This window comes from Nerophis lumbriciformis, linkage group LG28 (assembly GCF_033978685.3).
Source record: "Nerophis lumbriciformis linkage group LG28, RoL_Nlum_v2.1, whole genome shotgun sequence".
NCBI lineage: Eukaryota > Metazoa > Chordata > Actinopteri > Syngnathiformes > Syngnathidae > Nerophis > Nerophis lumbriciformis.
Window position 1 is genome coordinate 4,888,362 of NC_084575.2, and position 21,240 is coordinate 4,909,601.

Sequence of the window (21,240 nt, forward strand, 5' to 3'; positions counted from 1 at the left end):
GAAACCACATTGTGATTCTCATGAATGCCATCTGTTAGTCTATTTTAGCAGGACACAAGCTTGAATCTTTTCATCGATAGAGAGAAGCGATATACCTCTGTAGTTACCACAGTCTGAATTTCTGTCATTTTTTTTAAACATAATACGACGATGGTGGCATCTCCAAGGTCAGGCTACGTATCTCCTTTGTCCCAAATGGTTAACAGGATGTCGTGAAATGCCTTGAAGGCTGTGGGTCCTAAGGCTTTGTACACTTCGGCAGGTATGCCATTCTGAACTGCTGCTTTACCACAGCGTGTCTGGTCCATGGCAGTTCGCACTTTCCCCCAGTAGGAGGGAGGTACAGGCACGCCTTAGTTGGCTTCTGTGGTATCTGTTACCGCAGAAGCCTTAGTTGGCTTCTGTGGTATCTGTTGTAATGCCTCTTGGTCAACAGCAGGTGGTCTGTTGAGGAACTGACTAACGAGTTCTTCCCAACGCCCACTGATCCAAGATTTGCTCTTTAATTTGGTGGATGCATCGACAGAGAGAGGACATGCAGTGCCCCCTTTGGCTGGACCGAAGATGACTTTGAGACGGCTGAAGAGCATTTTGAAGTTGATAGAGTCTGCGTAACGCTGGATTTCCTCAGCTTTTGACTCCCACCAAATGTATTGCATAGAGCAAAGCTCTCTTTGGACTTTGGCTTGACAGTCTTTGAATCTGTCATGGCGGGATCCACAGGTCAATAGAGGCCCTTCTTTTTTTCATCAAATTGCGCCTGTACAGCCATGTTGTACTGATCAAACAAGTCTTGATTAATTATCTGCTTCTTGCCAAACACAGCTTGTGCAGTCGCTGTTACTACGTCCCTGAAGTGGGTCCATTTGTTTGGTGTACTGCCTGTAAGGGGTCCTTTTGAATCCAATTCTGGGTCCAAGCTGGTGGGAGAGGGAAGTTTGGCTGTATTAAATGATGCTTTAATAACCCATGCCTATACTTTTATGTGGTACTCATTGGGCTAAATCCAGAACCTTGGTTATTAGTTTTCCTGCCATCTTATGTGTCTTAAACAAAGTTCCTTGAATCCTTAAACTCCCCCAGCCGGATACTCACCAGAACCCCCTTAGTCCAGTACATCACCCTGGTCTTGCAGCAACTCCACTGGCTCCTCGTCAAAGACCGTAGCCAATTTAAGATCATTCTTACTTTCAAGATTATCCACAACCTCGCCCCGTCATATCTTCATATCTTTGGAACTTTAAAAGTATTTGAAAACGTGACGTCTTTGAAGGACAAACTTTTAAATATTTTTTGGGAGTTGCTTGTAGATGTGCAACATGTAGAAGTAAGACCTATGCTGACCCGCATGTATCAAATAAAGTAGAGGAATATAATACAGTTATTTCTGTCAGGAGCTGGAATGCAGCTTAGCGACGTGACCCCAAGGATGCAGAGAAAATACTCACATGGAGGGGAGGAAAGAACAGAAAACTCAACCACAATAGGAGTGAAGGAAAACAAAAGAAGGCGAGTGCAGAAGTAAATGCACAAGAGACGGAACTAATTTTGTACCGGAAACATCACACGTACGCGAAGCAATGATCCGACGCTGTCTGGTTGACAATCTGGACTGAAATAGGAGATTGATTGTCAACATGGTACAGGTGTGTCCCGGTTGCATATCAGGCAGCTGGTGTGGAAGCCTGTGAACAGCACGAGGAAGTGAAAAACACCAAATAAGGGCACAGGACAGGAACTTATATACCACATACAGATAACAGGCAAATTTAAGTCCAAAACAGTTACAAAGATGTAACAATTTCCTCACTTTCGGACGAAGATATAAACCGCTATTCTCTCTGGTCGGTGGAACCAATCAGATGTTAGGACCCGCCCACTGACTTTGATGGCTGAGTTTGAAAGATAAAATACATTTATGTATTTAATTCCATTTGTAATGAATTATCACATTTAAGTAATTATTTAAAGATGTATTTATTTGTTTAGTTTTTGTCCCATTTGACCCTCCATATTTTTGGAACAGCAAGACTTCCACAATATGGACTCATTTAGCCTTTTCAAACACACTTATTCCAGAATGCTTATTCACTTTCATTTCAGCTATTTCTAGTTTCTTGTCTAAACTGACATGTTCTGTTTTATATTGTTCAATGTTGTAATGTTTGTATCGTCTCCAGAGAGGCACCTTGTAAATAAAATTGATTATTATTATTTGTATTATTCCTTAACAGAGGATTTGGTCCTTTCACATCATCTACAATTTTTTTTTTCCTGATAACTTTTTTTTTGTAAAACTAAAATGGCGGAGATTTACACATTTTTTGTCATGTCTATTTTCATAGCTTCTTTCAAGCCAAACAAAGGAAATAAGATTATTTTGCCAGAGCACATTTGTATCACTACTAGAGGTATTTTGTCAAAATAAAGGATTTTGCGTTTTATTTATATGAGCAGCAACATTTCAATGGTACTATATGTAGGACTTTACAATACTGTACTGCCATCTACTGGTGACTTTTGGCTACCGCACCATAAATTGACGTGTCGGCGAGAGGCAGTAGCTTAGTTTCACTTTCACTATGCCTTTTACCTCATTGTCATCAGAATAAAACACGGGACCAAAATGTATCGTTTTATTGGTGAATAATATAACAATATATACATAATTTTAGTTATTGAAACAATTACTACAAAATAAAAAAAATAATCATTTTATTACAAACAACAGTTTTAACAAAGTCAATAATGCAAAATAAATGTAGAAAATCAAAAAGTGATCACGCTCCTGATTTACTACAAAGCTTTGAGTCTTCTGCGCATGACACATCTCGCGAGAGCAGAGCAGTCATAGACGAGAGCAGAACCGTCTTGTAACGTCAAGCGTGCCAACTGTCGTGAAAGCACATTGACGCAGAAAGAAGCCAGAAGGACGCTAATAAGTCAGTCTTATTATTTGTTCTCCAGTTTGAAATATTTACGTCGTATAAAATACATCTTTGAGTCTTTATTTTAAGGATAAAATCGTCTCGATGTGCTAGAAGCACTTTGCTGCTTCTCGTGCTCGTTTATTGTTAGTTAGCTTAGCTCGCTAGTTAGCTTAGCTTGTTAGCTGCTAACAGAAGTTATCAACACATCGCTAAGTAGAGATCAAGTGTGAGAGTAAAGTGTTGTGATTGTGTGAAAATGTCTACATTACACATGTTGAGAGCGTTGGTGGATCAGCGACTAACTGCCGCCGTTGAAGAAATATTTGTAGTGTTAGAAAGAACGATAGCAGAATACGAGGCGGAACTTTCTAGAACAAAGGAGGAGAACAATCGACTACTGGACGCTGTTTTCAAGAAACATCAAGTTGTGTTACACAGAACAGGTTTGTTGACTTCTTACTCTCACATCTTTACTAACTTTATATATGATTATTAACACCTTTCTTCAATAGATGGTCAATCAGTGGTCTAGTGGTTAGAGTGTCCGCCCTGAGATGGGTAGGTTGTGAGTTCAAACCCCGGCCGAGTCATACCAAAGACTATAAAAATGTGAGCCATTACCTCCCTGCTTGGCACTCAGCATTAAGGGTTGGAATTTGGGGTTGAATCACCCAAAATTATTCCCGGGCGCGGCCACCACTGCTGCTCACTGCTCCCCTCACCTCCCAGGGGGTGATCAAGGGTGATGGGTCAGACTACAGACTCCGATTACATTGAACACATTGTTTATTAAAAAATAACCAAATAACAATATCTTATATTAAATAAAAATATTAGAGAAATAAAGAAGCCTACAATTTTTGGTTGTGCTTTCCGCTCCATTTGCAGAATGGCGATATACGATATATACCTCCATATTTTTTCCGTAAAGTACAAACAAAACACAAAACAATCCTAGTTACCTGAGATATTAATTATGTCATTATTATGACTTCTATCCATCCATCCATTTTCTACCGCTTATTCCCTTTGGGGTCACGGGGGCGCTGGAGCCTATCTCAGCTACAATCGGGCGGAAGGCGGAGTACACCCTGGACAAGTCGCTACCTCATCGCAGGGCCAACACAGATAGACAGACAACATTCACACTCACATCCACACACTAGGGCCAATTTAGTGTTGCCAATCAACTTATCCCCAGGTGCATGTCTTTGGAGGTGGGAGGAAGCCGGAGTACCCGGAGGGAACCCACGCAGTCACGGGGAGAACATGCAAACTCCACACAGAAAGATTATTATGACTTAGTAAGTCAATATTTTGACTTAGTAATTTGATGTTAGTTTGTCTAAATCGTCAGACAATTGCTTCTCTGATGTCTCCATCATGTCCAGAAGTCTCTTCTTTATCTGGACGTCATCTTCTACTGCATTCAGCAACTTTGTCTCCATTGGAAGTTTTCCTTTTAGTCTGTCCTGCTTGTGGCTGTTGAGTTTTGCCTAGTCAAAAAAAAAGAAATTACGAGGATTTTTACAAAATTACTTTCAACAATCATGAATGCATTATTTGAGATAAAGCCAAGATAGTGACATGTTATTTACAACATTTCAAATGGCCGTCAACATCGTCGGGAAACAATGTGTGTCAATAAAACACTTTGAGGTATTTTAATTTTGACAGAAAAAAAACATTTAATGCAACTGCAGTTTTACTTAACTCAATATTATTTATTACAAGAAACTACTCACAGCATTTTTAATACAAGCCTATTTAAATACATGTAAAACAGCTGAACTTTAATTTATGCTTGCCATCTTGACTTCTGATTCCAAAGCAAGTATTTTTGTCACACTGTTGTCAAACAATGATCATATTCAAACAAATATGATTCCACATTGTTGAAAGTGGTCATCTGAGAGCATTTGTAGTTGCAGTGCAGTTCATATAAAAATGTTTTGATGCCACATCTATCTGCCTTTTGACAATATTACTTCCTAGCAATGAAGTTAGCGCCCACATACCTGAAGTAGAGCTCTTCTCTTTTTTACCACAGACGATTGTGGATTGCTCCTATTGGAATCTTGCTGCTCTTGTACATCATTGGGCATATCTTTGTCTGTGACCAGGCTGTCAAGGGTGAATGGAGAATCCCAACTCCTGTGAGAGCTTGTGTCAATATCTGATGTTTCTATTCCAAATGGAATGGATGTAGTTGATGGAGATTCGCCCCAGATCTGCTGGCATAGTTGGAAGTACAGCAAAACAACTCTAGCGTAACAACTTCTTCCACCTGTGTCCACTGCTTGTCTGTACTTTCCACCAATCACTTTCAGTTTAGTGTCGATAGTTGTTTTTGTCATGTCCTCTTTCCGATGAAGAAATTCCTCAGATGTCCCTCCAAGTCCGTACCGTTCCAAAATAGGGTAAGAATGTCACCAGACTTGGACTGGCAAGTTTCCCAGTCAACACTTTGTTGAGTTTTGTTAACTTTAAGCTCCAAAACGATGCTAAAAGTAGCTCTACTAATAATTATTTCTTGCCGTGACCCGCCATTTTTGCTATATGCCGCCTCCGGAAATGACGTTTTGGATGTTTCTGATTGGCTAAAATGGTCTTAAGTCCTAGGCTACAGCGCCCCCAGTATTTTGGCATGTGTATGACACTCAGTGTATGCGTTTGCTTGGGGACAGTAATAGTTTTTTAAATGCGAACGTGTGGCTGGAGATCCTGTTAAGACGTTAGTCTGGGGGTTGACTCTTTGTTGTTAAGGCGGCCGCCTTAACAACAAAACGCTGCAGGAAAGCCTGCTGCTACAAGAAAGCCTGAGATGGTTTCAGTTAAAATATTTTTTAACTCACATTACTATGTATAAATTAGTATTTAAAATACAAATATACTGCAAGATAATGAAATTATAATTTACAATAAGCAAAAGGCTTTGTATAGTCCCAGTTACGAGTAGCCGCAACCTGTAATGTCTTCTCTTTTTGATAGGGAGTTCCACATTTTGGTGGGATAGCAGGAAAACGATTTAGAACCTTTTTCGTAGTGAAATCTGGGTTGAAAGTGATTTGTACAACTACCTCTGGGTAGTTGCAATACATGGGTATTTTAGTGGTATGGTGTATCTTGTACACCAGACCAACTGCAAGAAGCTGTACTCTGAAATGGTTGGCAGAAATGTGAGCCCGAGAAGGACGGTTGAGTAGAAGCCCAATCATTTTGTTTTGGCTGTCTGGAGTTTGTTTTTCAGGGCTTTTAAGGCATCACGGTATCAAACATGAACTCTGTAGTCAAAGTGGGGTTAAATGAGTGCTTGTGTTAGAGTCTTAAGTGTATTTCTACCCACCAGCGTGGTGATCCTACTATGTAAGAACTAGGGTTGTACGGTATACCAGTATTGGTGTAGTACCCCAATACTAATGAATCATATTTGGTACTATACCGCCTGTAAAAAGTACTATTTCTATGATTATATCAATATTTTTTGGCATCACAACATCTTCTTTTTTTTTAAATAAAATATATTATGTTTATAAAGTCAGTAAATATGTCCCTGGACACATGAGGACTTTGAATATGACCAATGTATGATCCTGTAACTACTTGGTATCAGATTGATACCCAAATGTGTCATATCATCCAAAACTAATGTAAAGTATCAAATAACAGAGGAATAAGTGATTATTAAATTTTAACAGAAGTGTAGATAGCACATGTTAAAACAGAAAATAAGCAGATATTAACAGTAAATGAAGAAGTAGATTAATAATCCCTTTTGTACCACTTGTCCTTAATAATTTTGACAAAATAATAGGTAGATAAATGACACAATATGTTGCTGCATATGTCAGCAGACTCAATTAGGAGCCTTTGTTTGTTTACTTCCAACTGAAAGACAAGTTGTCTAGTAAGTTCACTATTTTATTTAAGGACAAACTTGCAATAAGAAACATATGTTTAATGTGCACTAAGATTTTTTGTTAAAATTAAGCCAATAATGCACTTTTTTGTGGTTCTTTCTATTTAAAAAAGTATCAAAAAGTATCGAAATACATTTTGGTACAGGTCTCGGTACCAAAATATTGGTATCGGGACAACACTAGTAAGAACAGAATTTGTCGGTTGATTCTTTGACTACCTTAGTAGTCATTTTTTCACTGAAGAGATTAGTCTCTATGATGCAGCCAAGATAGGTAATCTCATTTTAGTTTGTTATAATATTGTCACCCACTTTGACTGAGAAGTTATCTACTTTTCTGAGGTTAGGAATTGACCCAAAAACCTGTGTACTTGAAAGTACCAGGCGAGTCTTAATTTGCCAGTTTGTCATTGAAAGCCTTGCTAGTCTAGGTTTTAAGGATTGTAGCTTCGCTTGTTTTGTGGTTGTCAGCCTCAGTTCTATGTTTTTTATGGGTACAGAAAATCATTGAATGATCACTTCAGCCGCATACAGTAGTTCCACTTGTGGAGATCTTAAACTGGTGAAAAGTCAGTAAATATGTCCCTGGACACATGAGGACTTTGAATATGACCAATGTATGATCCTGTAACTACTTGGTATCAGATTGATACCCAAATTTGTGATATCATCCAAAACTAATGTAAAGTATCAAACAACAGAGGAATAAGTGATTATTAAATTTTAACAGAAGTGTAGATAGCACATGTTAAAACAGAAAATAAGCAGATATTAACAATAAATGAAGAAGTAGATTAATAATCCATTTTGTACCATTTGTCCTTAATAATTTTGACAAAATAATAGGTAGATGCATACAGTAGTTCCACTTGTGGAGATCTTAAACTGGTCAGAAGTAACAACGAGGTCTATGAAGGTTTAAAAGGACTCACTCACCCTGGTAGTTTGCTTAATGAGGTAAGTGAGACAATGTTGGTGGCACAGCTTAGTGAAGGTTTTAAAAATGGGTGCATCCTTTCAGGACATATCTGTGTTCCAGTCCCCAAGAAGATGTAAACCTGTATCAACATGTTTACACAAAACTCACACACTCACCAAATACATATTATACTGTAATCATATCTAATTAAAGTTATAATTTCACTTCCTGATTCTGACTTACATGCAACAATAAGTGAAAGTAAACATTTATTTTCAATAACCAAAGTAGTCAACACTTAATTTATTAAAAGAGCATAAAGGTAACTGACTTTTCTTCAGCGTGTCGTAGATGGTCTCCAATTCCTAAAGAGGAATTGTTGATGGAGATACTCCATAAAACAGAACATAGTAAAACATGTTTTGGTAAAAGCATGTTCATTTTGGTCCAGCCAACAAAATGACCACAAAAAAAGTATCCTGCATAATAACAAAAACATACCATGAATGTTTTTTTAAGTGATTTTGGAATTAGATTTTTTATTTCCATGATATTGAAGTTATGGTAATGACTATGTCATTACAAGATTGTGGTTAAGTTTAGAGATACATTTTAGGTGTCATAGACCATATACAGAATAAAATATTTACACACTTTACATCAGTAAGTGTAAAGTTAAGAATGCCTCAATCAATGCTGCCTCGTACTTATAAAAACTTTTCAAATTGCCCCCATCAAATTTCCAAGTCTGTTTTTGTACTCACTTTTGAATTAATTGTAGTGACTGGGACAAAAGGAGGTATTTCCCGCATTTTTATTGGTCGTTTTGCTCCATACTTTTAACACCATATACACAGAAGAATGCAAATAATGTCATTGTGTTAAAAGTGTCAGTCCAAAACTATTTATATTCTCTCTTTATCTTATTTACTTATTTACCCAACAGACGTCCAGCAGCCCCCTCACATTAAATATGATGAGGAGGATCCACAGCCCCCTCACATGAAAGAGGAAGAGGAGGAAGTGTGGATCAGTCAGGAGGGAGAGTGTGTTGTAGGGCAGGAGGAGGATGATGTCAGCAAGTTTCCACTGACTGTTGTCTCTGTGAAGACTGAAGAGCATGAAGATAAAGCACCTGAGTCCTCACAGCTTCATCACAGTCCAAGTAAGCACATATCATTTTATTCTCAGGGCATTCAATCCATCACAACTGGACTGTTCACTTTGTCTTAGAAGACTCATCCAAGTAGGCTTCATCACTTCATGCTCATACACTTCAAGTCTTAAATCTAATCATTGGAATTTAGAGGGGAACTGCACTTTTTGGGGATTTTTCTATTGTTCACAATCATTATAAAAGACATGACGATGGATATATTAAAAAAACAAACACATTCTAACTAGGGCTGGTGGATGTGTTTAGTCCATGTCACGATACACCCTATATATGTGGATATGTTTAGTCCATGTCACAATACACCATATATATGTGGATATGTTTAGTCCATGTCACGATACACCATATATATGTGGATATGTTTAGTCCATGTCACGATACACCATATATATGTGGATATGTTTAGGGCATGTCACGATACACCATATATATGTGGATATGTTTAGTCCATGTCACGATACACCATATATATGTGGATGGCGGAGGGACGGCGTGGCGCAGTGGGAGAGTGGCTGTGCGCAACCCGAGGGTCCCTGGTTCAATCCCCACCTAGTACCAACCTCGTCATGTCCGTTGTGTCCTGAGCAAGACACTTCACCCTTGCTCCTGATGGCTGCTGGTTAGCGCCTTGCATGGCAGCTCCCTCCATCAGTGTGTGAATGTGTGTGTGAATGGGTAAATGTGGAAGTAGTGTCAAAGCGCTTTGAGTACCTTGAAGGTAGAAAAGCGCTATACAAGTACAACCCATTTATCATTTATCATTATTATATGTTTAGTCCATGTCACGATACACCATATATATGTGGATATGTTTAGTCCATGTCACGATACACCATATATATGTGGATATGTTTAGTCCATGTCACGATACACCATATATATGTGGATATGTTTAGGCCATGTCACGATACACCATATAAAGTAAAAGTTAAAGTACCAATGATTGTCACACACACACTAGGTGTGGCGAGATTATTCTCTGCATTTGACCCATCACCCTTGATCACCCCCTGGGAGGTGAGGGGAGCAGTGGGCAGCAGCGCCCGGGAATCATTTTGGTGATTTAACCCCCAATTCCAACCCTTGATGCTGAGTGCCAAGCAGGGAGGTAATGGGTCCCATTTTTATAGTCTTTGGTATGACTCGGCCGGGGTTTGAACTCACAACCTACCGATCTCAGGGCGGACACTCTAACCACTAGGCCACTGAGTAGTATATATGTGGATATGTTTAGTCCATGTCACGATACACCATATATATGTGGATATGTTTAGTCCATGTCACGATACACCATATATATGTGGATATGTTTAGGCCATGTCACGATACACCATATAAACCGTATTTTCCGCACCATAAGGCGCCCTGGGTTATAAGCCGCGCCTTCAATGAACGGCATATTTCAAAACTTTGTCCACCTATAAGCCGCCCCGTGTTGTAAGCCGCATCTAACTGCGCTAAAGGAATGTCAAAAAAACAGTCAGATAGGTCAGTCAAACTTTAATAATATATTAAAAACCAGCGTTCTAACAACTCTGTTCACTCCCAAAATGTACGCAAATGTGCAATCACAAACATAGTAAAATTCAAAATAGTGCAGAGCAATAGCAACATAATGTTGCTCGAACGTTAATGTCACAACACACAAAATAAACATAACGCTCACTTTCTGAAGTTATTCTTCATTCATAAATCCCTCGAATTCTTCTCCTTCGGTGTCCGAATTGAAAAGTTGGGCGAATGTGGGATCCAAAATGGCCGGCTCCGTCTCGTCGAAGTAATCGGAGTCAGTGTCGCTGTTGTCCAGCAGTTCTGTGAATCCTGCCTTCCGGAAAGCTCAGACCACAGTTGTGACCGAAATATCTGCCCAGGCATTTACGATCCACTGGCAGATAGTGGCGTATGTCGTCTGGCGCTGTCTCCCTGTCTTGGTGAACGTCACGTGTGTTCGCCTTCTGTCATCCACTGTTCCCACGCAGTTAGCAGTCTAGCTTCGAATGCCCTGTTGACACCAATATCTAGCGGCTGGAGGTCTTTTGTCAATCCACCCGGAATGACGGCGAGTATTGAATTAAGCGCGTAAGCGTGTCTCTCAATGTGCTGTTATGAGCTAGCAAATATAACAACTACACTACCCAGCATGCAACGATAGTTACGAGCATGCGCGGTAGCCCTGAGAAGCGTTGTTGTATGCTGGCAGTTAGAATGTGGTTATGATCACGCTGTGAGTAAACGTTGAGAACTCAGTTAACACGCCTCGTCTGCATTATTTATAATTAGACAGACAACACACTTAATAGGAGCCATTTTGGGGTCTTTTCATAAACACACAAATGGAAATGAAACGTCACATATCCCAGCATGCACCGCGCGCTTCTTCTTCTTCTACGGGGAAAAAAGATGACGGCTGTTTACCGTAGTTGCGAGACCGAAACTTTATGAAAATTAATATTAATATTAACCCATATATAAGGCGCACCGGATTATAAGGCGCACTGTCAGCTTTTGAGAAAATTTGTGGTTTTTAGGTGCGCCTTATAGTGCGGAAAATACGGTATGTGGATATGTTTAGGCCATGTCACGATACACCATATATATGTGGATATGTTTAGGCCATGTCACGATACACCATATATATGTGGATATGTTTAGTCCATGTCACCATACACCATATATATGTGGATATGTTTAGTCCATGTCACCATACACCATATATATGTGGATATGTTTAGGCCATGTCACGATACACCATATATATGTGGATGTGTTTAGGCCATGTCACGATATACCATATATATGTGGATATGTTTAGGCCATGTCACGATACACCATATATATGTGGATATGTTTAGTCCATGTCACGATACACCATATATATGTGGATATGTTTAGGTCATGTCACGATACACCATATATATGTGAATATGTTTAGGCCATGTCACGATACACCATATATATGTGGATTTGTTTAGTCCATGTTACGATACACCATATATATGTGGATATGTTTAGTCCATGTCACGATACACCATATATATGTGGATTTGTTTAGTCCATGTTACGATACACCATATATATGTGGATATGTTTAGTCCATGTCACGATACACCATATATATGTGGATATTTTGCCTTAGCCTTGAATGAACACTTGATGCATATAATCACAGCAGTATGATGATTCTATGTGTCTACATTAAAACATTCTTCTTCATACTGCATTAATATATGCTACTTTTAAACTTTCATGCAGAGAGGGAAATCACAACTTAGTCAATTTAGCAAAAGTGTATTTATTAAACAGTTATCAAGCAGTGGCACAAACATTCATATCATTTCAAAACAAAGTACAAGATTGTCAGAGACATTTTAAAACAAGCTATTAGTGCACTTTTGGGCATGATGTCACTAAGATGACATATCAAAACAACACTAAATTAAAGTGCACTTTTTGTACAGAACGCCACTACAATAGTTTAAAACAAATAAAGTGCACTTTTGTGCATGATGTCACACAAGATATTTCAATAAGTGTCAAATAAAAATTAGCTGCATAATAGGAAATCAAATAGTGTATGTCCTTCACTATGTGGTAGGTTCCTGCGGACGTTATCTCCTTCTGTTGTTGACTATTTGTTTCATACGGTGTTGATGTGGAAATGGTTGCTTGGGCATTTTGTGGGTGTGGCACTGAACAGAGATGTTGACATGCAGAGTTTCAAGAACTCTTCATTGTCTAGCGGGTGACTTTTCAAATGATGCTACATTAGCAGTGCTGCTACTTTTTGTAGCAACGCTTTTGCTGCATACTTGTTCACCATCTACCCGCTTGAAGCCAAACCACTGCCAGATGATGGACCTCCTGCTGTTTGTCTTGGAAATGAATTCTTCCTTAATTTGTGACCAGATTGGCACCTTCTTTGTCTCGTATTACCACTAGCACCACAGCTAACGTTACCATGCCGCTACCTGTCTGCTCCGTGAGAGCGTATGACGTTGCACACGTGACAGTATGTGACGTATGTAAGAAGGTGCGCTTGTTTTATGTCTCTGTGAGAAGGAGAGACAAGAAAGAGTGAGAAGAGCCTGTAGTGTAATGCCTGCAGCTAAAAGCAACTGTGTGAGAACGTATACTCCAATATCACCATATAGTCATGTTCTATATCACACAGAGACAAACCCACGATATATCCAGTATATTCCATACATCACCCAGCCCTAATTCTAACTCATAAATGTAAATAAAAGTCCACTTGCAATGGAGCCAATGGGAGGTCCTCTATAACCATCCAAAATACACCAACAATACTCCATTTGCATTTTGTGGCTTGAATGTCCACCAAGTGTTAGTTGAGTTGAGTTTATTTGGAACATGCAAGCATACAACATGATACATCACACATGCATGCATACAACATGATACATCACACATGCATGCATACAACATGATACATCACACATGCATGCATACAACATGATACATCACACTTGCATGCATACAACATGATACATCACACATGCATGCATACAACATGATACATCACACATGCATGTATACAACATGATACATCACACATGCATGTATACAACATGATACATCACACATGCATGCATACAACATGATACATCACACTTGCATGCATACAACATGATACATCACACATGCATACATACAACATGATACATCACACATGCATGCATACAACATGATACATCACACATGCATGTATACAACATGATACATCACACATGCATGCATACAACATGATACATCACACATGCATGCATACAACATGGTACATCACACATGCATGTATACAACATGATACATCACACATGCATGCATACAACATGATACATCACACATGCATGCATACAACATGATACATCACACATGCATGCATACAACATGATACATCACACATGCATGCATACAACATGATACATCACACATGCATGCATACAACATGATACATCACACATGCATACATACAACATGATACATCACACATGCAAGCATACAACATGATACATCACACATGCATGCATACAACATGATACATCACACATGCATGCATACAACATGACACATCACACATGCATGCATACAACATGATACATCACACGTGCATGCATACAACATGATACATCACAATTTCCAGTTTGTCTTTTCAACATGTTGGAAAAGGAGTAGGAAGAAGCAGAGCTTATTTAATCCTACCACTTTTCTTTTACATAACAGCTGCTAACACTTTTGTTCACTTCCTGTTCTCAATGTATTCACAATATACTCCATAAGTAATCACAATAAAAATAAATAAATAATAATGAGTGAATTAAGTTATATTTCATATGGTGAGATGAGTAAGATGATGTAGAAAATGAATGATGGATGAAATAAATTGAGAATGTTTATCTTCTTCTTTGTACTTTGTAAACACTTTAAGTGTGAAGAGTTTCTTGAAGTGGATCATATTAGTACATTGTTTGATTGCTTTGCTTCATCCATTCCATCATTTAATTCCACATACTGATATACTGAAGGTCTTAAGTGTTGTACGTGCATACAAATGTTTTAAATTACATTTTTCTCTAAGATTATATTTCTCGTCTTTTGTTGAGAATTGTTGTACATTCTTGGCTAGCAGGTTATAGTTTGCTTTGTGTATCATTTTAGCTGTTTGCAAATTCACCTTATGTTGTATGTTTTGTATGTGAGATTTCCAGTTCATTTTATCATCTATTAATACTCCCAACAATCTGGTTTCTTTTACCCTTTCAATATCTATTCCGTTTATTTGTATTTGTGTATGATGCTCTTTTCTACTGTCACCAAATAGCATTATTTTAGTTTTACTGAGACTCAAAGATAGTCTGTTTTTGTCAAAGCATCTTTTTAATGTGTTCATTTCTTCTGTTATTATTTGTATTATCTTCTGTGTGTTCTCTCCTGAACAGAAAGCAGTTGTGTCGTCTGCAAATAAAACTAACTTTAAGTCCTTAGTAACTTTACAAATGTGGTTTATATAAAGATAAAACAATCTTGGTCCCAGTATTGATCCCTGGGGTACACCACAGGATATATCTAGCCGTGTTGACATATTTTCACCCATCTTCACATATTGCTTCCTGTTGGTTAAATAACTTGTTACCCAGTTCAAGACCAAACCTCTGATGCCATATCGTTCTAGTTTTGTTATTAAAATATCATGATTAATTGTGTCAAATGCTTTAGTTAAGTCCATGAATACTGCGGCCGCACATTCTTTACCATCTATTGCATTGCTCATTTCCTCTGTTATTTGGATTAATGCTATCCATGTTGAGATATTAGCTGTGAATTCTGGTGTGTAGTTAGTAAACTGGTGTATGTCTCCATTCTTATAAATTGGTAGACTTTTGCAATTTTCATTTTGTCAGGGAATTTGCCGGTTAGAAATGATACGTTGCTGATATATGTCAGAGATTCTGAAATGTCTTCTATAACCTTTTTTATGGTTACCATATCTATTCCATGACAGTCGGTTGAGGTCTTGGATTTACAATGTTTTACAATTTTGATTATTTCTTTTGTCACGTTCTTAAGAAACATGGAATTGGGATTTCTGTCTATGAGCTCACTCAAGTCCTCAACTGATCCATCATCTGCATTTGGAAATCTTTGTTCCACATTGTTTCCGATATTAACAAAGTAATCATTAAAACGTTGAACTATTTGGTTCATATTGTCATTTTTTGTATTTCCATGTAGAAAGTACTGGGGGTAATCTTTCTTAGCAGCATTTTTAATGATGCTATTTAGGATGCCCCATGTTGCTCTCATGTTGTTTCTGTTCTTCTTTAATAATTGTCTGTAGTATTCCTTCTTACATGTTCCTAGTAGACCAATTAGCTTGTTTTTATATTTCTTATACTTATTTTCTGCCTCTATAGATGTCTGTGTTATTAATATTCCATATAATGTCTTTTTTTTGTGACAAGCATTTTTCAGTCCTTTTGTCATCCATGGTTGGTTGTTTTTCTTTTGCTTCTTACTAACTTCTTTCCATGGACAACATAAACATTGATATTATACATGTGGGCCTATATATATATATATATATATATATATATATATATATATATATATATATATATATATATATATATATATATATTTATTTGATGTGGCAAGCTACTTTTGCAGTGTAGCTTGTAGTGTAGCGTGCTATAATTCTCTGAGAATAGCTTAGCTCCATTTAATTGAGAGTAACTTGTAGCTTAGCTTACTACATTGTCCAGGTAGCTTGCCCATCACTGTCTATTTGGCCTAGCTCACATGTCAATAGTTTGAATACTGCAAACTTCAATACAGTAACACCTCATTTGTTCTGCAGACGTCCAGCGGGTGTCAGCGGGGAGTCATGAAGAGGAGTGGCACACCAGTGTGGGACAGAAGGAGCTACAGGCCCCCTCCCACATTAAAGAGGAGCAGCTTCATGATGAAGATGAAGCTCAGTCCTTACAGCTTCATCACAGTCAAAGTGAGGAGAACAGAGGGGCGGAGCTTGTAAGTCAACACATCACAGAAGCTGATGGAGAGCATTGTGAAGATATCAAGTCAGAACCAGACAGCATCTTTGCTCCACTGTCAGACATGGACCACATGATGTCACACTCTTCTGATCACAGTGACCACATCCAAAAACCTTTGGAGAGTAAAAATGACTCTAAAGGTGATACGAGACATCACACTAACAACAAACACTTTGACTGCTCTGAATGTGGGAAATCATTTCGACACAAGGGTCATTTTACAGAACACATGAGAATACATACTGGAGAGAAACCTTTTACTTGCTCTGTTTGTAAGAAGAGTTACTCCAGAAAGCAAAGCATGAACACACACATGAGAACACACACTGGAGAGAAACCTTTTGCTTGCTCAGCTTGTGCTAAAAGATTCAACACTAAGAATGCAATTATATTACACATAAGAACACACACAGGTGAGAAACGTTTTACTTGCTCTGTTTGTAAGAAGAGTTTCTCCAGAAAGGAACACATGACCACACACATGAGAACACACACTTGAGAGAAACCTTTTGCTTGCTCAGCTTGTGCTAAAAGATTCAACACTAAGAATGCAATTATATTACACATGAGAACACACACAGGTGAGAAACCTTTTGCTTGTTCAGCTTTTGTTAAAAGATTCAACACTAAGAAGGAAATTATATTGCACATGAGAACACACACGGGGCAGCACGGTGGTAGAGGGGTTAGTGCGTCGGCCTCACAAAACGAAGGTCCTGAGTAGTCGTGAGTTCAATCCCGGCCTCGGGATCTTTCTGTGTGGAGTTTGTATGTTCTCCCCGTGACTGCGTGGGTTCCCTCCGGGTACTCCGGCTTCCTCCCACCTCCAAAGACATGCACCTGGGGATAGGTTGATTGGCAACACTAAACTGGCCCTAGTGTGTGAATGTGAGTGTGAATGTTGTCTGTCTATCTGTGTTGGCCCTGCGATGAGGTGGCGACTTGTCCAGGGTGTACCCCGCCTTCCGCCCGATTGTAGCTGAGATAGGCTCCAGCGCCCCCTGCCACCCCGAAGGGAATAAGTGGTAGAAAATGGATGGATGGATGAATGTTTGTAAGAAGAGTTTCTCCAGAAAGGCAATCATGACCACACACATGAGAACACACACTGGAGAGAAACCGTTTAGTTGCACTGTGTGTGATAAGATGTTCAGGTATAAGTATCAGGTGAGTAAACACAAGTGTGTAACAGTCATGGAAGCTGCAGGGATGTAAAAACACTTAAACAGTGATTGTGCTAAATGTAGTTTAAAAACACAGCATGTTTAATATGAATGTATATTTGATGTTGTATGTAGTGCTTCTCATCTTCTAGTCTTATATGTTGTCCTGTACTTACTTTTTAAGTTGTGTGCATGTATTGAATGTTATATATGTTGCTACTATTTTATTTTATTTTATCATCTTTGAAGAGAGGACATCTTATTATTATCATTTGCATTTTTTTCACACATTTTTTCCATTGCATTTTATTGATGTTATTATCCAACTAAAAGTATGAATGAATAAAATGGTTAACAAAATGTGGACTCTGGTAGATTAGCAGCATTGTTACATCATGGATGTTAACTACTGCAAAACATCAACAAAGAAGAAAAATGCTGAAGTTAGCAACACATCACTGAACTTTAGAGCCATCGTGAGTGGAGTTGCTTGTTTTTATTGCTGCATTTGTACTTATTTCACCTCACATCTTCACTTTTAATCCTAAAGTCTTCTTCACATATATTGTTGTAGGCTTCTAACATTTATGTTTCTGATGTGTGTGTGTAGTCTGTGGAAAGGGTTGTTGTCCCTTGTGGATCCAATTGTTCACTTGCATAGATACATCTTCATCATCATCATCACCAGCCCAATACTGGACGAAACCTTAGCATTAATGTTTTAATATAAGTGTGACCTCATTATTCCTTGATAATAAGACTAAAAATACAGATTTAAGCACTGAGTGCTTTTTGTAGTACTCCAACTCGCCACACTGAGAAGTGGGGGCGATCATGAGCTAGAAGATGCATGTTGCTTGATTGAGACTTTTATTAGTAGATTGCACAGTGAAGTACATATTCCGTACAATTGACCACTAAATGGTAACACCCGAATACGTTTTTCAACTTGTTTCAGTCGGGGTCCACTTAAATCGATTTGTGATACAGATATATACTATTTTCATAATACAGTCATCACACAAGATAATCATCACAGTGTATACATGTAATTATTTACATTATTTACAATCCGGGGTGTGGGATATGGAGGGGGGGGGGGGGGGGGGGGGTTACGTTTGGTTGGTATCAACACTTCAGAGAAATTGACATTGGAACAGTGTAGGTCTGACTTGGTACATATGTACAGCAAGTATTGGACACAGAGAGAGAGATCAGAAATTATAAGAATAAGTGACTACATTTGATTATTTACAATCCGAAGAGGTATGATGAGGAAGGGAGGGTGTTAGTCAAGGGTTGAAGTTGTTTTATTGCGGTTTTGAAGGAGGATAGAGATACACTTTCTTTTACACCTGTTGGGAGTGCATTCCACATTGATGTGGCATAGAAGGAGAATGAGTTAAGACCTTTGTTAGATCGGAATCTGGGTTTAACGTGGTTAGTGGAGCTCCCCCTGGTGTTGTGGTTATGGCGGTCATTTACGTTAAGGAAGTAGTTTGACATGTACTTCGGTATCAGGGAGGTGTAGCGGATTTTATAGACTAGGCTCAGTGCAAGTTGTTTTACTCTGTCCTCCACCCTGAGCCAGCCCACTTTGGAGAAGTGGGTAGGAGTGAGGTGTGATCTGGAGTGGAGGTCTAGAAGTAATCTGACTATCTTGTTCTGGGATGTTTGGAGTCTAGATTTGAGGGTTTTGGAGGTGCTAGGGTACCAGGAGGTGCATGCGTAATGGAAAAAGGGTTGAACGAGAGTTCCCTCCAGAATCTTCATGGTGCTTTTGTTGACCAGAGAGGAGATTCTACAGAGAAATCTCGTTTGTTGGTTGACCTTTTTGATTACCTTGGTTGCCATTTTATCACAGGAAAGATTAGCCTCTAGAATGGAACCTAGGTAGGTGACCTCATCTTTCCTGGTGATAACAATGTCATCCACTTTCATAGTGAAGTCACTGACTTTCTTAAGGTTGATGTGGGACCCAAACAGGATGGATTCTGTTTTACCCAAGTGTATGGATAGCTTGTTGTCAGCGAGCCAGGTGCAAGTTCTACAGAGTTCAGCACTGAGGATTTTCTCCACCTGTGACTTGTCCTTGCCGGATACCAGCAGGGCCGAGTCATCCGTAAACAAAAACAATGCACAGTCGCATGCTGATGACATGTCGTTTATGTATATTAGGAACAGTAAAGGCCCTAATATACTGCCTTGGGGGACTCCACAGCTTACTGGGAGGGGGGGGGCACGGTGCCGTTCAACTCAACCACCTGTTCCCTCCCCTCCAAGTAAGATTGCATCCAGCTCCATGAGGTTTTATCAAATCCGATTGCTCTGAGCTTATCCAACAGTATAGCGTGGTCAATGGTGTCAAAGGCCTTCTGAAGGTCCAGCATGACCATGCCGCAGTATTTGCCCACGTCCACCTCATGTTTGATGTGGTCAGTCAGATAGAGAAGGCATGTGTCAGTGGAGTGGTTAGTTCTGAAGCCGGATTGGAATTTGTACATGAGTTTATTAGTGGCAAGGTAACTATCGACCTGTTCATAAACTATTTTTTCCATTACTTTGGAAATGGAACTGAGAATAGAAACAGGTCGGTAGTTGCCAGGTTCCAATTTGCTTCCTTTTTTAAAGAGGGGAGTTACTCTTGCTATCTTAAAATCTTTTGGTACTTGGCCTTGTGAAATTGAGAGGTTAATTATGTGTGTGATGATAGGGGCAATGATGGAGGCAGAGTCCCTGAGGAATCTGGAGGGGATTTTGTCAAGGCTGGTGGCCTTGTTTGGGTGGAGCGCGCTCAATTTTTTAAACACCTCATCAGCTGTGACCATTTCTAATTTGAAATCATTGTTGGATACTCCTAGCTTTCTGTAGAAGGCTTTAATGTGTTCTACACCAAAGCGACCAGAGTGGTGGGACAGCTTGTTGACAAGAGTTGTGAAAAAGGTGTTAAGTCTGCTTACTACCTCCATTCTGTCTGTAATGAGGGAGTCACCCTCCTTGATGCTGATGTTGGTGAGTCTGGTTTTAAGTTTCTGGCTGCAACCAGGAAGCTGGTTGTTGAGAATTTTCCAGAGCTCACGTGGCTTATTTGTGTTTTCCTTTGTGTGATTGTCTTCCTTTGCTACGGCGGTCAAGTTGCTTTCACGGTGGATATTTGCCTCCGGAGCTCCAGCGGAAGCTCCCCCTCACTGTGCCCACACTGCTCTCTCATGCTGCGGGGAGATTGCAGGAGAGGTGCCGCTCTCAACACTACGTTATGCTTAGGGACCGTCAATAAATTACTATTGTCTTCTAAGATGTATATCTGCTACATCAAAAACACTGACTCATCTAAAAGGAGGTCAAATAAATAGTCCTACCTCCTTAATAACGTGCTAACGTGCACGCCCATTATTTCCTACTGTTATCATTCATATCCAGTGAGTGTGAATGTTGTCTGTCTATCTGTGTTGGCCCTGCGATGAGGTGGCGACTTGTCCAGGATGTACCCCGCCTTCCACCCAATTGCAGCTGAGAAAGGCTCCAGCGCCCCCCGCGACCCCGAAGGGAATAAGCGGT

General features: G+C 39.3%; 1 protein-coding gene across 1 annotated transcript in view; it reads left to right on the top strand.

Annotated features, from left to right (window-relative positions):
- LOC133570526 (uncharacterized) overlaps positions 1-21,240 on the top strand; it is a 52,935-nt gene that overhangs the window by 12,153 nt on the left and 19,542 nt on the right. The window lies entirely within an intron of this gene.